This window comes from Lissotriton vulgaris, chromosome 5, assembly GCF_964263255.1.
Source record: "Lissotriton vulgaris chromosome 5, aLisVul1.2, whole genome shotgun sequence".
NCBI lineage: Eukaryota > Metazoa > Chordata > Amphibia > Caudata > Salamandridae > Lissotriton > Lissotriton vulgaris.
In genome coordinates this window covers 197133428-197149808 of record NC_141693.1, presented here as the reverse complement: position 1 = coordinate 197149808, position 16381 = coordinate 197133428, and the positions used below count along the sequence as shown (strand labels likewise).

Genomic DNA, 16381 nt, shown 5'->3' with positions numbered 1-16381 from the left:
AGGCAGCCCAGCCCAGCTTCTACCAGCAGGCAGCCCCCCCCCCTCTCTTGACTTTCAGTGACTTCACACTTCGTGCCCCTGTCCCTTCAAGGCAGCCCAGCCCAGCTTCTCCCAGCAGGCAGCCCACCCCCCTCCCTCTCCATATGATCGCTCGAGTTCCAAGCTTCCCCAGTGTACGCTCTCGTTCACTTCACTTTTTCACGGCCGCAGGCCGTGACTCCTTTACCACTGATTTGCCAGTTGTAATGCTTTCTGTATGCTGCTGTGAAGGCATTCTGATTCAATTTTAAACATTAGGCCAGACACTTTTTCACGGCCGCAGGCCTTGACTCCTTTATAATGTTGTAAATACAAAACACTGACTATGAAATGAAATGAAATGAAATTAAAATAAAATTTGTAAAGCGCTACAGTTGCCCTCAGGCGTCAAGGCACTGTGACTTAAACAGAATTGCCCTCAGACAAATAAACAAGGATTCTGGTTATTGAAACAAAAAAGGTTTAAGTTGCTTCCGAAAACTCGTTAAGTTGGAATTGCTTCTCATGTACAAGGGAAGGGTGTTCCATAATCCTGATACATTATACAAGAAGGAGCGTCCTCCTGCTCTGGCTTTAAAGATTCTAGGAGTCTTAGCCAGAAATGCAGATGAGGAACGACGCGCCTTATTGGGAAGATAAGGAGAAATCAAAAAATGGTTGATTTCTGGTCCCATTTTCCAAAAAGCCTGATGGGCGATACACAGAGATTTGAACTATACTCTGTCCTTGACAGGCAACCAGTGCAACGTTCTTAACCCAGCTTTTATAGATGTTCTTCGTGGGACTCCAAGTAACACACGAGCAGCACAATTTTGAGCGAGCTGAAGCTTTTTTAGGGTGTAATCAGGTGCTCCAAGATACAGGGCGTTGTTAAAGTCCAAACGGGATTGGACAAGGCCCTGTATGATTATCTGCTTGGCCTCAAATGGAAGAAGGGGAAGGATTTTTTTGATCACCCTAAGGAGGCCAAAGCAGGTGGCCGCCACCTTTGTGGCCTGTCTGTTGAAGCTCAGTGACTTATCTAGCCATACCTCCAGGCTTTTGATGTTGTCTCTCGGGGCAGGGACCGTCCCCATGCTCGCGGGCCATAGCAGCTCCAAAGTGGAAGGGGCCGCTGGGCCCAAAAGCATGAGCTCGGTTTTGTCGTCCTTGAGCTTCAACATGAGCTCATCATCCAGCTCCTCACCTACTCCAAACACACTGCTAGGTTGGACGGTGATTGGAGGCCACTCTTCTGCACAAGGGAGACCACCAGCTGGGTGTCGTCCGCATAGGTAATGATGTTAATACCATGCGGACTAACAATCCAGGCCATCGACCTCATATATGCATTGAAGAGCGTAGGGCTCAATGATGAGCCCTGAGGAACTCCACACCCCAAAGGCCTGCTTGCTGAGACGGATGTGCCATCAAAGACCTGGAAGGTTCTGTCAGATAAAAAAGACTTGAACCAGACCAGGGCTTCTCCAGAAACTCCTAGGTCGGCGAGACGGTTCAACAGAATTTTATGATGAACCGTATCAAAATCAGCACTCAGATCGAGGAGGATCACCGCCACTGATCCCCCCCCCCCCCCGATCCAAGATCCGTCTCGCCTCCTCAGTCACAGCTAGTAGCGCAGTCTCTGTCCCATGTTGTGGGCGAAAGCCCATCTGGGAAGCATCGAGGAGATGATTTCCCTCGAGGAATTTCATCAAGGTGGTATTAATGTGCTTCTCCAGGATCTTAGATACCCATGGGAGCAGAGAGATTGGGCGGTAATTACTGGGGTTGGCTGAGTCAAGGGCAGGTTTTTTGATTAAGGCCCGTACCATTTCATGCTTCCATGCCATAGGAACCATCCCACTCAACATGGAGGAGTTCAACAGCTCCATGATAGTGGGGAGAATGGTTTCACTAGCCAACCCCAGCGAGCCCGGGGGAGCAGGATCACACGGTGAGACAGATTTTATTTGCTGTACTAGAGACTCCAGAATTTCCAAATTCAACAGTGGGAAGGAATCTAGTTTATTGTGAGGGAGAATTACTGTGTCCAAATCTAAGTCAGAACGTTGAGTAGATAATTCAGTGGCTGGATCTGGGAAGGAGAAATACATTTTGTTTATTTTTTGGAAAAAAAAGTCAACCAGCTCATTGCATCTTGACAAGGAATTCCTATTATCTACCGTGAGCGGAATGGGTTTTATCAAGGAATTCACTATCCGGTATATTGCTGAACAATGTACCATTTAAAAATAGCTATTCATTATTTTCTTACTGCGAACCGGGTGTCTATAGATTAATCTTATTTCACCTGTAAACTTTGTGAGCAAATCAGAAAAGGGCCTTTTCTTTTGAGGAAAATTAATGTTTATTTCTAAAGCGCTACAACGTATCCAGGGTTTCTCAGCGCTAGATCGAAATTTTTATAATTACATGTTTTTAAGCCTGCCCAGCCTGTGCCGTCTCTCCCTACCCCTTAACTCTTCACCCTGCCCCCACCTCCTTCTGTCTCCCAGTCCCTTGCTGTCGTCCAGTTCCTTGTTTCATATTTGTTTGCCCTCTTCTTTCTCTTTCGTTCTCCCTCCAAGTCCATCTGTGAGCTGTCTTTATCTGTATCTTTCTGTCCCTCCATCTTTCACCATGTTCTTTTCCCCCTGTCGCCCTTTTCACTCTCTCCCTTCTTTCTCGCTCTCTCGCTTCCTTCTTCCTCTCATTGTTCCTCACGCTGTAAAGAACGTGAAACACAGTGCAAGAAAGTGTGTTGTGCATATGGAGCGGCGTAAAGCTTTCGAGACTAAGCTGCTCGTGTGGCATTATACCAACACTTTAATTAAGCTCACTGAGTCGATAATACTGATGTTTGTTGGTAAAGCGAGTCGGATATTGTGCAGCGCGTGCACCGTGCGACACGGGTGTGCAGAGCAGATTGCCTCTTAGAACAAGCTGAAGTTGTGCAAAGCACCCTGCTGCAGATAAAATAACACACCAAACCAGCTGGACATTGACCATCTATTAAACCCAGAGCACTTCAGTTCCGTCCCTCCTCCCCCCTAATTACACCCCTGTCACTCGAGCCCTGAAGCTTTTTACTGAGCCTGCAGAACCACGTCCTTTGCTCTTTTTTCCAAAGCATTGTTCTAGCCTCCAGCCACCCATCCCCAAATCGAGGGGCTTTTGTCCATGAGCAGAGATTTATCCTAGTGTAGGGGCACATCATAAGGGCTGTCACATGGGCACACATTTTCGAGTAGTGAAGTGTGGACAGTTCATCCTTCATTAATACTCATTACAACTAGACTTATTGGGCAGGGGGGACACTAAATTATGCATCAAAGTTGTCTAAATTATGATGCAAGAAAAGACAAATTATGTGGTATGTGCAACATTTTAATTCATTATTTTGTCATTTTACACATGGTAATGCTCTCTGATGAATGATTTGAGCACCAGTTATGTTACACAAGGACACTTTCATTGTGTGGTAGGCGCAGGGAGATAAAGTGATTTGATCAGAATCACAGGATGCTGAGCCCACGCCGAGGCTCCAACTCGGTTCCCCAGCAGCATTTGGCACATCAAAGGCTTCGCTGCCCGCCCCCCGCCGTCACTTATTCACGGCCGCAGGCCTGCCCTCCTCTTGCTGTCTGTAGTTCCTTTCACCCCCGCCCTACTGTTCGTGGTAACTCTCACTCCTTGCTTCTGTTGCATATGTTTAAACTTGCTGTTATATCGGCCCTTGTGTAGCACAAGCAACGGATTACAAATGCTATAGGTGTCACACTTCCACAAGTTAACACTATTAGCATTGTAAATGACAGTTATTAATTTCCAAAATTTCAAAACAAAAACATAAATAATAAATTTGTCATTTACAATACTAATCCCTCAAACTTTACTAATGCGAGCCCTATTGCATGCAATTGCTTGTTAAACTACGGGAGCTTCTTAATAGGAGACACCTACCAGTGATTGAAAGAGGTGACTTATTATTATTACCATTTCCTTCTGTATAATGACCCACCAAGTGGGATGATCTGGCAGCAAATTGCTATGGAGAAGCAAGACAGTGTTTTATTTGTTTTTAGTTTCACATTACATAGTCGGATGACATCAGACAGCACTTGCTGATTGGTGCGCATTCATCCATTATATGGCGCTCAAACTCTGGCACACCATGCCTGACCAATTTTGGGAGATTGAAAACCATCTAACTTTTCATAAATCACAGAGAACCTTCTTTTTCTATTTACTGTCCCTTGGGTGTACATGTTCCTTACTTCCTTATAGCAGAAATGGAGTCTGTGACCAACAACTGATTAATGAGTTCACATATATAGATGTACTGATTCCCGGCCCATTACCCGTCATATAGCATGATGACAAAGGTCATTCAGTGATCCAAATTTGAGACATGAAAGATCTCTGTTGACGTTGGCTGTTGTCGTACTGGCAAGGAAGCTCATGTCACTCAAAGACCTAGTACGAGTCCTCTTCCGTAAATCTGAGGCTACTCTAGGGTCCACCTTTTTAGTAGACTTTTTAGTTCTCTGTGACTTTCTTACTGAAGAAGATTGCCATCGCTATTAAGGAGTTGCCTGTACGGTACCATTGCAGGAACTTTAAGTGCATTTCAACTCATTTTATTTGTTTTCTTTCACAATCTCATTTTAGTTAATCTTGTTTCGCTAGTATAGTAACAGTGAAGGAAAGTCTCCACTTGTGGATAGGAGTTGCTGGACTTCAGAGTATTATTTGTTTTCCCCCCATTTTTACGGGTGCTATCTTCGGCCTTAGCCATGCCCCCTATGAGGCTGGGCCTTAACCCCTTCCATGCTGGTGACGAACCCCAGCCGTCACGCTCTGCGGCGCTCGTGTGCTGATGACGGCTGGGGTTCGTCACGGCCCCGCCCTGTTCTTTTGTTTACCGCACAGCGGCGGAAACAGCCCAGCATGGAAGGGGTTAAATCTGACATGCCGATGCATCTGCACAGCAGGCGCGCCAAAAGCGAGCCTGCCAGCACCTGCAGGGCGCCATGGTTGCTGCCAGTTTTGAACCACAACTTACCATCACGAAGGTGAGAGGCAGGTATTAAGGGGATCTGCAGGGCGAAACTTAATCTGCACAATCCAGCAGTCATTGACTGCCCCAATTCCAACTTTTATCTCAACACACTTTGTGCTCCAAGGGCACCCTAACTGATTGAAAGGGGAGAACACAAAGCTGTAGGAAAGGACCCCAATGATCGTAAAAAGATTCCTGGTGAACTAATTAATGCCTTCTCCCTTATTAAACATAAAATTAAAATTCATGATCTGATTCAATCTCTGGATTGTTTGTTTGTAACCAAAACTTGGGACAGAGAGGATTCTGGTCCTGATCTGATTTAAGTTGTCCAGTCAGGTTACGTTATTTCCAGGCTCCAACGTCTGGGCTGCAGGGGAATAGGGATAGTTGCCACTACATGTGATGCCTTTAACAGGACTTTAGAATCAGTGGGTAAGATCCAGAGGATTCCTCTGAGGTAGCCAGTTTCAGGTTCAAACTTTTCCCCAATAACATCACTCTGGTCTCCTGGTGTATCGTACTCTGGGCTCACAAGGCTCCATGTCAGAATCTGAAACCTTTTCTTGTGCATGCTAAATGTATTGTTCTTGGTGAGTTCAGTTTTCATTTTGAGGCTCCTCATGTAAAAGCTCTGCCTCTCTACTTGAACTTAAGTCAAATTTTGGTTTTCCCCAGTTGGTAAAATCTCCTACCCTTTCGGTGGGCCATACCCTTGATAGTGTATTCACCAATCATCTTGATTTGACTATTGATAACAGCCATCTCTTTAGATCATAAGGTGATTGCATGCAAAGTTCACGTCGTGCAGTGTATAGCAGGTGCGGGTCCTGCTTCCTCCAAATACATTACTTGCAGAAACCAGCACTTAATATCTCTACCGTTAGATCTGAAAGTTCTTTAACTTATACAGCAGAAGGCTTTCAAGACTGGATTAATGTATCTCTTGACACTGTGGCTCTTCAAAGTCAAAATATCTACCAGAAGCAAACCTACAGCGTCTTGGTTCTCAGAAGAACTCAAGAGCTCAAGACAGCAATGCAGAGGAAAAAGCAGAAATGGGAGGCAAACCTAGTACCTGTCAAAAAAGTAAGGCACAAGGCCCTGATACTTGGCTATAACTACTCTACGTCCATAACTACTCCATAGGCTTGGCTAAAGCATCTTTCTTCACTGAGAAAATTAGGTCCGCTAACAATTCTTTTAAGAAGCTTTGCAAAGTAGTAAAAATATTGTCTCGTCCTTGCATATGGTTGAACAACAACAGCAAGTTGGTGTCTGTGGGACTGCCCTTAATCGTCTCCACTTTTTTTTTTATCTAATGGGTGTAAAATTGTCAGCTTTGGTGCCTTCAAGGCGAAGGCTTAAAGCCTCCCCTGTGGGGTGTACCTAAGCCCAACTCTTTTTAATATGTATGTGGCCCCTCTTTCGGAACTTCTGCGCTTCTTAGGTTTCCAAGTTTTATCCTACGCAGACAACACAGATTAGTGTGTCTATTTCTGTCAATTTATCCGTTGTGGTGGTGAAGTTCAACCAGTGCATGTCTAGCATTAGGAGGTGGATGACTGATAACTTTTTAAAACTTGATACAGACAAAACTGAGATGTTATTCTTCGAAACTCAGGATGACATCTGGTGGCCACAGGCCATCGACCCTCTACCAATACCGTTCAAGTCAGCAAAAATCTTGGTGTTATCTTTGATAGCGCTCATAGCTTTGACACACAGGCCAGTCGTACCACTAGCACATATTTCCTTATTAGGTCTCTGAGAAAAATCTTCCCTTCCATACCTCTGAAAAAGCGTCAATGAGTTATCATAACTCTTGTCACTATGTTTTTGGATTATTGTAATGCATTATATGTCAACCTCAACAGCTCCTCCCTGAACAATCTTCAAGTGGCTCTGAATGCAGCTGCCTGCCTCATTCTGAACATTTACAAATGTCTGTCAGAGATGGGATTTGCTCCCCTCACTGGCTCACAGCCAGAAAGTGAATTACTTTTAAGGCTCTCTTCATGGTCTTTCTAACATTGCACAACAAAGGTCCCAGCTAAGTGAACTTCGATTTTCATTGGTACATTCCATGCAGACCTTTTAGATCTTCGTGCTGTAAGATGACGGTGATTCGAAGATATCGAAAAGCCAAATGGGGAGAGCATTCCATCTCAGTTGCCGCTGCCAAACTCTGTAATGCACTGCCAGCTCACATCTCAGAAGTAGATTCCTTTACAGCATTTAAAAAACATCGTAAAACATGGCTCTTTTCCTTAAAGATTTGTTTCGCTAACTGCTGCTAGGTTTCAGGTTGGATTGATATAGTTTTGGCCCAGTGCTTTGACACCTTTGGGTTTAGTTTGCTCTATAAATTATATTTTCATTTCAATTAATTTTCATCAATAGCTATAACTTAGTGCAACTAGGGTAACTCAGAACACGCTGAGACCAGCTTCAAAATAGGCTGATGCCTGTGGATTTGAGGCCTTATAGTATCATCTTCAGCTGTGTAGGAGTGGTGAGAGGGATAACCCCATTCCCCCCCCCCCTTGCCCTTTTTGCACGTACGACATGACTTGGATTTGGTGACACCCAAGAACTTTGAGCGAGACCTGGACTAGGTACGGGATTTTTGTTTCGAGCACAAACTGTTTCTTGTGTTCTCTAATATAGAGTTTAGCTTTTCGTTCTTGGATTGCATTTCAGTGAATTAGGGAGCACTTATCGGACAAGTATAAGTTATGTCTAGCACCTATACACCACAGTCAAATTTTGTGTATATCTGTAACCGTCATCTGCTTCCTGCACTCATGGCACAGTTTAAAGTGTGTAGTCTTGGAGTGCGCCACTTCCTTTGTCACATTGCTAAATTCTAAGGGATTTGGAGTTGGTAAAACTGATAAAGATGGGTCAGAGTTCAGGATCTGTGTTAAATAGCACAGAAAGAAACTGACTGCAGTGAATAAGCAAGGGTGGCATGTATATGCAACTGTGCAGAACACATACATATATGCATGTTTTATATATTTGTTGTGGTCGTTATACCCATACAGTGTGGGATATGGTTGCGCAAGTGCTGCTACAGTGCCCGGAGGAGGCAGCGGGTAGAGACGCAGCTAAATTCTCTGTCAGATGTCGGCTGGATACCGTCGGCACTGTGCAGAACGATTTCCATGTCAGTAGCCCTGAAACCCTGCATCTGTTTGATTACTTCGTCTATCTCTGGGGATGTCCACTCCACCTTACTGGACATGGCTGTCACCTTTTCGAGCGCATCAAGGATTCTCAGGCTACGACCAGATCCTTGGGCCTCGCGGCTACCTCCCGCCCGTGCAGTCTGCTTTTTGCCCCTTTCGTGGTTACGGGAGGTGTTCCCCACCACGTTTGACCCAGTCTAGCCACCAGTTCACACAAGCTGCCCAGCCTGTGCCTGGTCACGGATGTGGTACCCAGCGATGTGGGTCTGGGGACGAGCGGGCGGGCCAGTCCACCCATAACCCCCCTGCAGCAGCCTCCAAACCCTCCTAGTCTGACCTTTCAGGGTCACCAGATGACAGCGGGCAGCAGGATTTGCCATTACCTCCCCCACTGGCAAAACATCACATCGGACAGGTGGGTTTTGCAGATAGTCTGATGGGGCTACCCCCTCCCCATCAAAACTACCCCTCACTCCATGCCAAAATCCTTCCATCGCATGTCGGAGGATTACTTGGCCCTTTTCTCCCAGGAAGTTGCAGCTCTCTTGGCCAAGGGAGCTATCGAAAGGGTCCCTGTGCCAGAAGAAGGTCATGGTTGCTACTCCCACTACTTTCTGTTCCTCAAAAGGACAAAGGCCTACGTCCTATATTAGACCTCAAGGTCCTCAACCGCTTCCCCTGGAAGGAGAGGTTCTAAATGTTAACCTTGGCTCAGGTCTTGTCTACCCTCGTCCCCGGAGACTGGATTGTAGCGTTGAACTTGCAGGACGCTTATTTCCATATTCCCGTCCGGCCAGCCCACAGGCGTTACCTATGGTTCACCATAGAGGAATTTCAGTTTACCTTTGACCTTACCAGCGCCCCTCGGTTGTTCACGAAAGTGATGGTGGTGGTCGCAGCTCATCTGTGCTGATCAGGGGATCCAGTCTTCCCCGATCTCTACGACTGGCTTTTGCAGAGGGCTCGCCCCAGGCTGTCGTCCCCCACCTCCAGACTACGGCGGACCTCTTGCACTTGCAGGGGTTCACTATCAACATGCCGAAGTCACACCTGATTCCCTCTCAGGAACTCCTTTTCATTGGAGCAGTTCTGGATACAGCGCAGTTTCGGGCTTATCCTACCGAGCAGCGAGTCCGAGATAGTCGGGCTTTAATACTGATGTTTCAGCCTCTCTCCCGGATTTCAGTGAGATTGACTTTGATGCTGCTGGACCTCATGGCCTCCTGCATCCTGCTGGTGGATCATGCCAGGTGGCATATGTGGGCTCTGCAGTGGTACCTGAAGTTCCAATGGGCGCAGCATCAGGGGAATCTTTCTGACATCGTCCAGGGGACTGCACATCATTTGCAGTGGTGGCTCAAGAACCAGGGTTGGGTCAGCGGCAGATTCCTCTCACTTCTGGGATGGGGTGGTCACCTGGGAGAGGCAGAGATCAGTGGTCTCTGGTCTCCGGCGGAGTCCGGTCTCGACATCAACCTTTTGGAGCTCCTGGCCATCCTCCTTGCACTGAAGGCATTCCTTCCTTCTATCAGAGGAAGAGTAATGCAGGTGTTCACAGACAACACCACCATCATGTGGTACTGCTATAAACCATAAGGGGGGAGTCGTGGACCCTATGTCAAGAGGCTCTTCGCCTTTTGACATGGCTGGAACATCAGGGCATATCCCTGGTGGTTCAACATCTGAGGAGTTCTCTGAACGCCAGGGCGGATGAGCTCAGCAGTCGGTGCATGATTGATCGCGAATGGCGTCTTCACTCAGAGGTGGTGCAAAGTCTATTTCAGCAGTGAGGAGAGCCTAGGTTAGATCTGTTCGCCACCTCAGAGAACACTCCTTGTCAGCAGTTCTGCGTGTTGGGAGTTTCCAAAGCAGCACTCCCTTGGCAACGCTTTTCGGAGTGAGTGGAATTGCGGCCTGTTGTAAGTCTTTCCACCTTTACCACTTCTAACCAGAGTGCTGAAGAAGATCAAGCTTGACCGGACGCAAGTCATTCTTGTGACTCCGGACTGGGCACAAAGAGTCTGGTACCCCAAGCTCTTGAGCATGGCCATTGATCCTCCGATCAGACTGCCTCTTCGGGAGGATTCTCTGTCGCAGCAGCAGGGGATGGTTCCCCACCCAAACCTGTCCAGCCTCCAACTCCTTGCATGGAGATTGAGTGGGGCAGTTGACAGCTTTCGACCTCCCTTCCAAAGTCTGTAATGTCATCTTGGCAACCGGTTGTCCCTATAATAAAACGGTATACGCCTGTAGATTTAACAAATTTATTCCATGGTGCACTACAAAGGCTGTGGATCCCCTTTCTGCCCCTCTTTCGGAGGTCCTCCTCTTCATTCTATCTTTGGCCCAGCAGGGCTCTGCTCAGGGCCCTCTAAAAGGCTATCTTTCGGCCACATCTGCCTTTCTCTGCCTTCCTGATCAGCCTTTTCTTTTCAAGTCTCCAATTGTAAATGGATTTATAAGGGGCATTACTCATCTCTTTCCTCCTTCTCCTTTCGTAATGCCCCGATGGGACTTGAATCTTGTCCTTACTTACCTCATGTGTGCTCCCTTTGAGCCACTACATAACTGTCCTCTTCAACTAATTATTTGGAAGACTGCCTTCCTGCTTTTCCATTACCTCTGCTCTCAGGGTTAGTGAGCTTCAGGCTCTATCCTCACAGCCTCCTTTTCTAGCAATCCATCTGGACAAGGTGGTCCTTCGCACTAGGCCCTCTTTTCTGTCCAAAGTGGTCACCTCTTTTCACACAGGTCAGACCATCACTTTGTCCACCTTATTCCCGCCTACGCACCCTTCCAAAGCATTAAAATTTGCTATTCATTGGCGAAAAAGGAACCTCCAGTGGGACTGCGTGCCCACTCTACCTGGGCGACGGCAGCCTCTACTGCTTTGGGTCATTGAGTTCCACTCATTAACATTTGCCAGGCAGCCACGTGGGCATCCTTGCACACGTTCACCAAGCATTATTGCCTGGATAGCCAAGTCCAGAGAGACGTTTTTTTTGGATGTTCTGTTCTCCAGGCTTTTCTGGTGTGAACTTAGTTCGCAGACCCACCTCCGTGGTAGGCAATGCTGGGGTATCTAGTCCAAGGTAAGCAATCTATAACTAATGGTCTATTTCAGGTGAACAAGTTACTTACCCTCGGTAACGATGTATCTGTAAGAGACCTGCATTAGTTATAGATTCCTTACCACTCCACCCATCCTCCCCGTTCAGAGACTGACTTCTAGTGTAAGGGACTACCTTTTAGGGCCCGAGTTTTGTGCAGCAGTGGTCAGTGTCTTGCATGGCTCGCACTTCTGGCTTGGAAAGTCTTGTCAGAACTGAGGTCCGCGCGCAGGGGCAGCAGATAAGTAGACAATGCAAATTCATCCGGCGACCATGACGGTGGATGCAGAGTCGATTGACGCCACCTACCAACTCGCAGGGGTACTGTTAAGAGAAAAATTCTCCGGTTCCAGTCTGACGCCTGGGAGTAATTCTAAGGTAAGGAATCTATAACTAATGTATGTCTCTTACAGATACATCCTTACCGAAGGTAAGTAACTTGTACTTTTTGCCCCTTTACAGACCAGCACATTGTTGATGAGTTTTTAGATTTCCGAGAGCATCACACTCCTTTGGGGGAGATGCAAAGGTTAGATAAATTCCTAAAATGCCGCAGAGGGCAGGAACGTGTGTTTGGGCTGGATCATATGAATGGGGCCTTCTAAAGACTATCTAATGTCTGCAGTTGGAAAATTATCAGGACTCTGTCGAACGAAGTGATACTCATTCGGTCACCCTGCTTGTCCTTTTATTTGTTACTGCACTATTTTCCAACTTTGCTAACGTCTCAGAACTTGGACTCTATAGGAAGCCGGCTAGGGAATATTTTTCCTGACCCTCCTGATTCCCTCTCTTTCTCTGCATAAGCGATTGCCCTACACTTTCAGATGTGAAGAGGCCCTATACCAATAAAGACGGTATAACCTCATGCTCGCTAGCGGAATTCCGCTCGCACGCTGAGATTTCGTAAATCGCATGTTACGTGACGAGCTGGGCTCGTCATGTTATGTTATTATATGTTATTATAGGTCTTCTATAGCGCACGGCTACTCCAAAGGAGTGTCCGGGCCCTTTGTGCTACCAGACCTAGGAAAGAGACAGACAAAACATAACAGTGAAAAGATAAAAACAGTCACAAAACCTAAAACAGGGCAGAAAGTCTCTTAACAGGTAAAGAGCCAGGTCTTTAAACCCTTCCTGAAAGCAAGTAAGTTAGGCGTGGAACGCAAGGTCAGTGGTAAAGAGTTCCACAGCTGAGGCGCCAACAGCCTAAATGACCGTCCTCCGATGCAGGCTTTTTTTATTCGGGGGACTACTGCAAGCGCAAGGGACTCCGATCTCAAGGATCGAGCCGGAAGGTAAAAAGCCAGCCTCCTTTGCAAGTATTGAGCTCCCGTGGCATGCAGAGCTTTGTGGGCCAGCGTCATAGCCTTGAATATTATCCGCTTCCGGATGGGGAGCCTAATGTAGAGCTTGCAGTAGACTCGAGGTACTAGCTCGCCGATGCAGACCAAAGATGGCTCGAGCGGCAGCATTCTGGGCCACCTGCAGGCGTTGTAGGAGGTACTCCGGGAGGCCAAGGTATAAGATGTTAGCATAATCCAATCTGGATCCAATGAGGACCTGAACAATTGTTCTCCTATGTTCCTCTAAAAGTAACGGAAAGAACGTCATCAGCGTGCGAGGAGGCTACGCCATGACGAGCCCAGCTCGTCATCAGCGTGGAAGGGGTTAATCTTTTAGTCAGTCCTCTTTTTTTTACCCTTTAATTGCCCAGACTATTCTTGAGTGTAACATTGTTAGTTACTGTTTATTTTCTCTTATTAGCTTGTTTTTGTTGCCCTTTTTTGGTGATGAGGGAGAGGCACTGCTATATCTCATTCCTCTGCCATGATTTTGATGTATTTTAGATTTTTCTTAAAGTATGTTTAATGAATTAACAGCTTTTTAAGTCTGGCCTAGATCATTTGATTTTCCTAAAATATATCCTATACTTGCTCATCGCGGCTTTCAGACCGTTCTCTTCCTCCATTAGTCTCTTGTTGTCATTCACATTTTTCTTCCACCCACTTCAAGCATACAGGGCTTGGGGGCAGTGGGCTATCCTTCTTCCGCCATTGGCTAACTTCACTGTGAGTAACAACATTCTGTTCTTTTGCAAGGCACACATCGACACACATAGTATTGCCCTTCTTTATTTTTTTAACCCAAAAGCATTTTTGTTTTTTGCCCAAAAAATATTTCCTTTGGTTATGGCTGAGTGGCTTCTTCCACCTATACTGTTTTGCAAAAAACATAACAACATGAATTGACAAAGCCAAAGTTTTGGCAGCCAAAGCCAGAACTACTGACTTTGCCAATGAATGAATGAAATTATTTTGAATGAATGAATGAATGAAATTATTTGTAGAGCGCACGATGGCCAAACGGCTTCCTGGCGCTGAGAGCTCTAAAGAACAGAACAGACAGGGCCAGGAGGTTTAGCGGGGGTAGGCCAGGGCAAACAGGAAAGTTTTAAGCGCTTTACGGAAATGTGAAAAAATAGGGATAGAACGCATAGAGAGAGGAAGGGAGTTCCAGAACCGGGGTGCAAGAACAGAAAATCTAGTTCCACCAGTGCGAGATTTGTGGAAACGGGGAACAGTGAGGAGGGCAGAAGAAGATGAACGGAGAGTGCGGGCAGGGGTGTGAAGGGAGATCAGAGAGTTGATGAAAGCCGGTGCAGAGTAATCGAGGGCCCGATAAACAAGGCACCCTAGCTTGAACAAAGATCTCTGCAGGATGGGTAACCAGTGGAGGGATTTGAGGACAGGAGTGATGTGATGGGTTTTGGGCAAGTGAAAGATGAGACGGGCAGCCTGATTCTGGATAGCTTGAAGGCGGCGGGTTTCGTAGGCAGGAATGCCTGCGAACAAGCTATTGCCATAATCAAGGCGGGAAGTGATAAGGGCAGAAATAATGATTTTGAGGGAGTCAAGAGAGAAGAAGCGGGAGATTTTCCGGATCATCCGGAGGGAGAGGAAGCAGGAGGACACCACGGCACTGACCTGGCCATGCATGGACAGGTCCTGACTGACCTTGATGCCCAATGTTTTGACGGAGGGAACCGGGGTGGGAGGGGGGCCAAGAATAGGGGGCCAGAAGGCAGGGGACCAAGGGCTGGATGAGCCGCCAGTCAGGACAAGCTCAGTCTTATCTGGATTGAGCTTGAGGTGGTTGGCGCTCATCCACCCAGAAATAAAGACCATGGTGGAGTGGAAGAAAGATAGGGAGTGAGAAGAAGAGGAAAGATCAAAGACGAGCTGGAGGTCATCTGCGTAGTTATACACAGAGACCCCCAGCTCAAGGAGGGAAGAGATAAGTGGATGGATGTAAAGATTGAAAAGAAGGGGAGAGAGGGAGGAACCTTGGGGGACCCCACAGGGCACCGGGAGGGGGGGAGCGGAGAAGCCAGGGAGGTGAACAGCTTGAGAACGTCCTGTCAAAAAGGACGTGATCCAAGAAAGGGCAGGGCCTCGTATGCCCGCTGCGCTGACACGGTCCAAAAGAATGTTATGGTCGACCGTGTCAAACGCAGCGGACAGGTCGAGGAGAATCAAAGCTTGGGGAGAGTTGACGTCGGCCTTGGCTTTGAGCTCGTCAAGGACGGCTAGCACCACGGTTTCGGTCGAATGACCCGAGCGGAAACCTGCTTGGTGAGAAGCAAGGAGTTGGTTCTGTTCAACATAGGCAGAAAGACAAGAGGTGACATAAGATTCCAGAATTTTAGCAAGATAGGGAAGAAGAGATGGGTCTAAAGTTAGAAGGGAGAGAAGAATCAAGACCAGGTTTTTTAAGAATAGGGGAAACAATAGCAGATTTAAATGAAGAAGGGACCAATCCGGTGGAAGAGAGGCATTAAGGAGGGAAAGAGGGGTGGCAGGACAGGAAGAGAAGAGAGTTTTAAGAATGCGGGCAGGAGCACAATCAGTGGGAGAGCCAGATTTGGTTTTAGTGAGCAGAGCTAGGAAAGAATCCAAGGAGAGGGGCGGAAAAGAAGAAAAGGAAGATTTAGGCGCAGAGGGGACAGAGTGAAGTGGAGTAAAAGGAGTGACAGAGATGTTGGATTTAATTTTAACAATCTTCTCGATAAAGAAGTTGTTTAGCGAAGAGCAAAGAGCCTGGGAGGGAGTGAAGTGAGGGCAAGCACGATCAGAGGTGGCCAAATTGTTGACCAAGGAGAAGATTTCTTTGGATTTGTTGGCCGAAAGAGACACTTGTTCGGAGAAATACTTGGTTTTTGTGGCCAGAATGGCCTTCTTGTACTCCTTAAGAAGAGATTTGTGTTTGGCCTTGAGGTCGGGGCAGTAGCTACGGCGCCAAAGGCGGTCCGAGCGTCTAAGCTCCAATTTGAGGGTCTTGAGCTCCGAGTTGAACCAACTGTGAGCCTCGTGAGGGCGAATGGACTTGACTAACTTGAGGGGGGCTACTGAATCACATGCGGAAGATAGCCAGTTGCCAACTGCAGCGGCCTGTGAGTCAAGAGAAATGCCAGTGAGGTCGGGGGGAGAGGAAGCAAGGGAATGAGAGAGGGAGGACAAGTCAACACGATTCCAGCTACGTGAGAAAACATTCTTGGGACGAGGGGGTTTGTAAGGGGAACCAATGTTGATGGTGAAGGAAATGAGAGAATGATCAGACCATGTACAAGGGAGGATGCTGGGGGGGGAAACTATGTCCTGGGATGACCAGACTTGGTCCAGAATGTGTCCAAGATTGTGAGTAGGGACCAGTACGTGGGACTTAAGGTTGAGACATAGGAGAGTGGCCGTGAAGTCCTTGGACGCTAAGTCCTCCCTGGGGTCGCCAGGCCAGTAGTTAAAGTCACCAAGCAGGAGAACAGAGGAGTTGTTAACTACAAGCGTGGCGAGAAGTTCCTGCAGGGAGGCCACAAACAGGGGCATGCTCAGGGGAGGGCGATAGGCAAGGACGACAGTGAGAGGTGCGGAAAGATTAGAGGAGCGGGCGACCAGAAAGTCCACCCCAGCTATAGATGATTGGGGGAGAAGCTGGAA

The 16381-nt window shown here is 47.3% G+C and overlaps 1 protein-coding gene across 1 annotated transcript in view; it reads left to right on the top strand.

Moving 5' to 3' along the window:
- MAN1B1 (mannosidase alpha class 1B member 1) overlaps positions 1-16381 on the top strand; it is a 387442-nt gene that overhangs the window by 182541 nt on the left and 188520 nt on the right. The window lies entirely within an intron of this gene.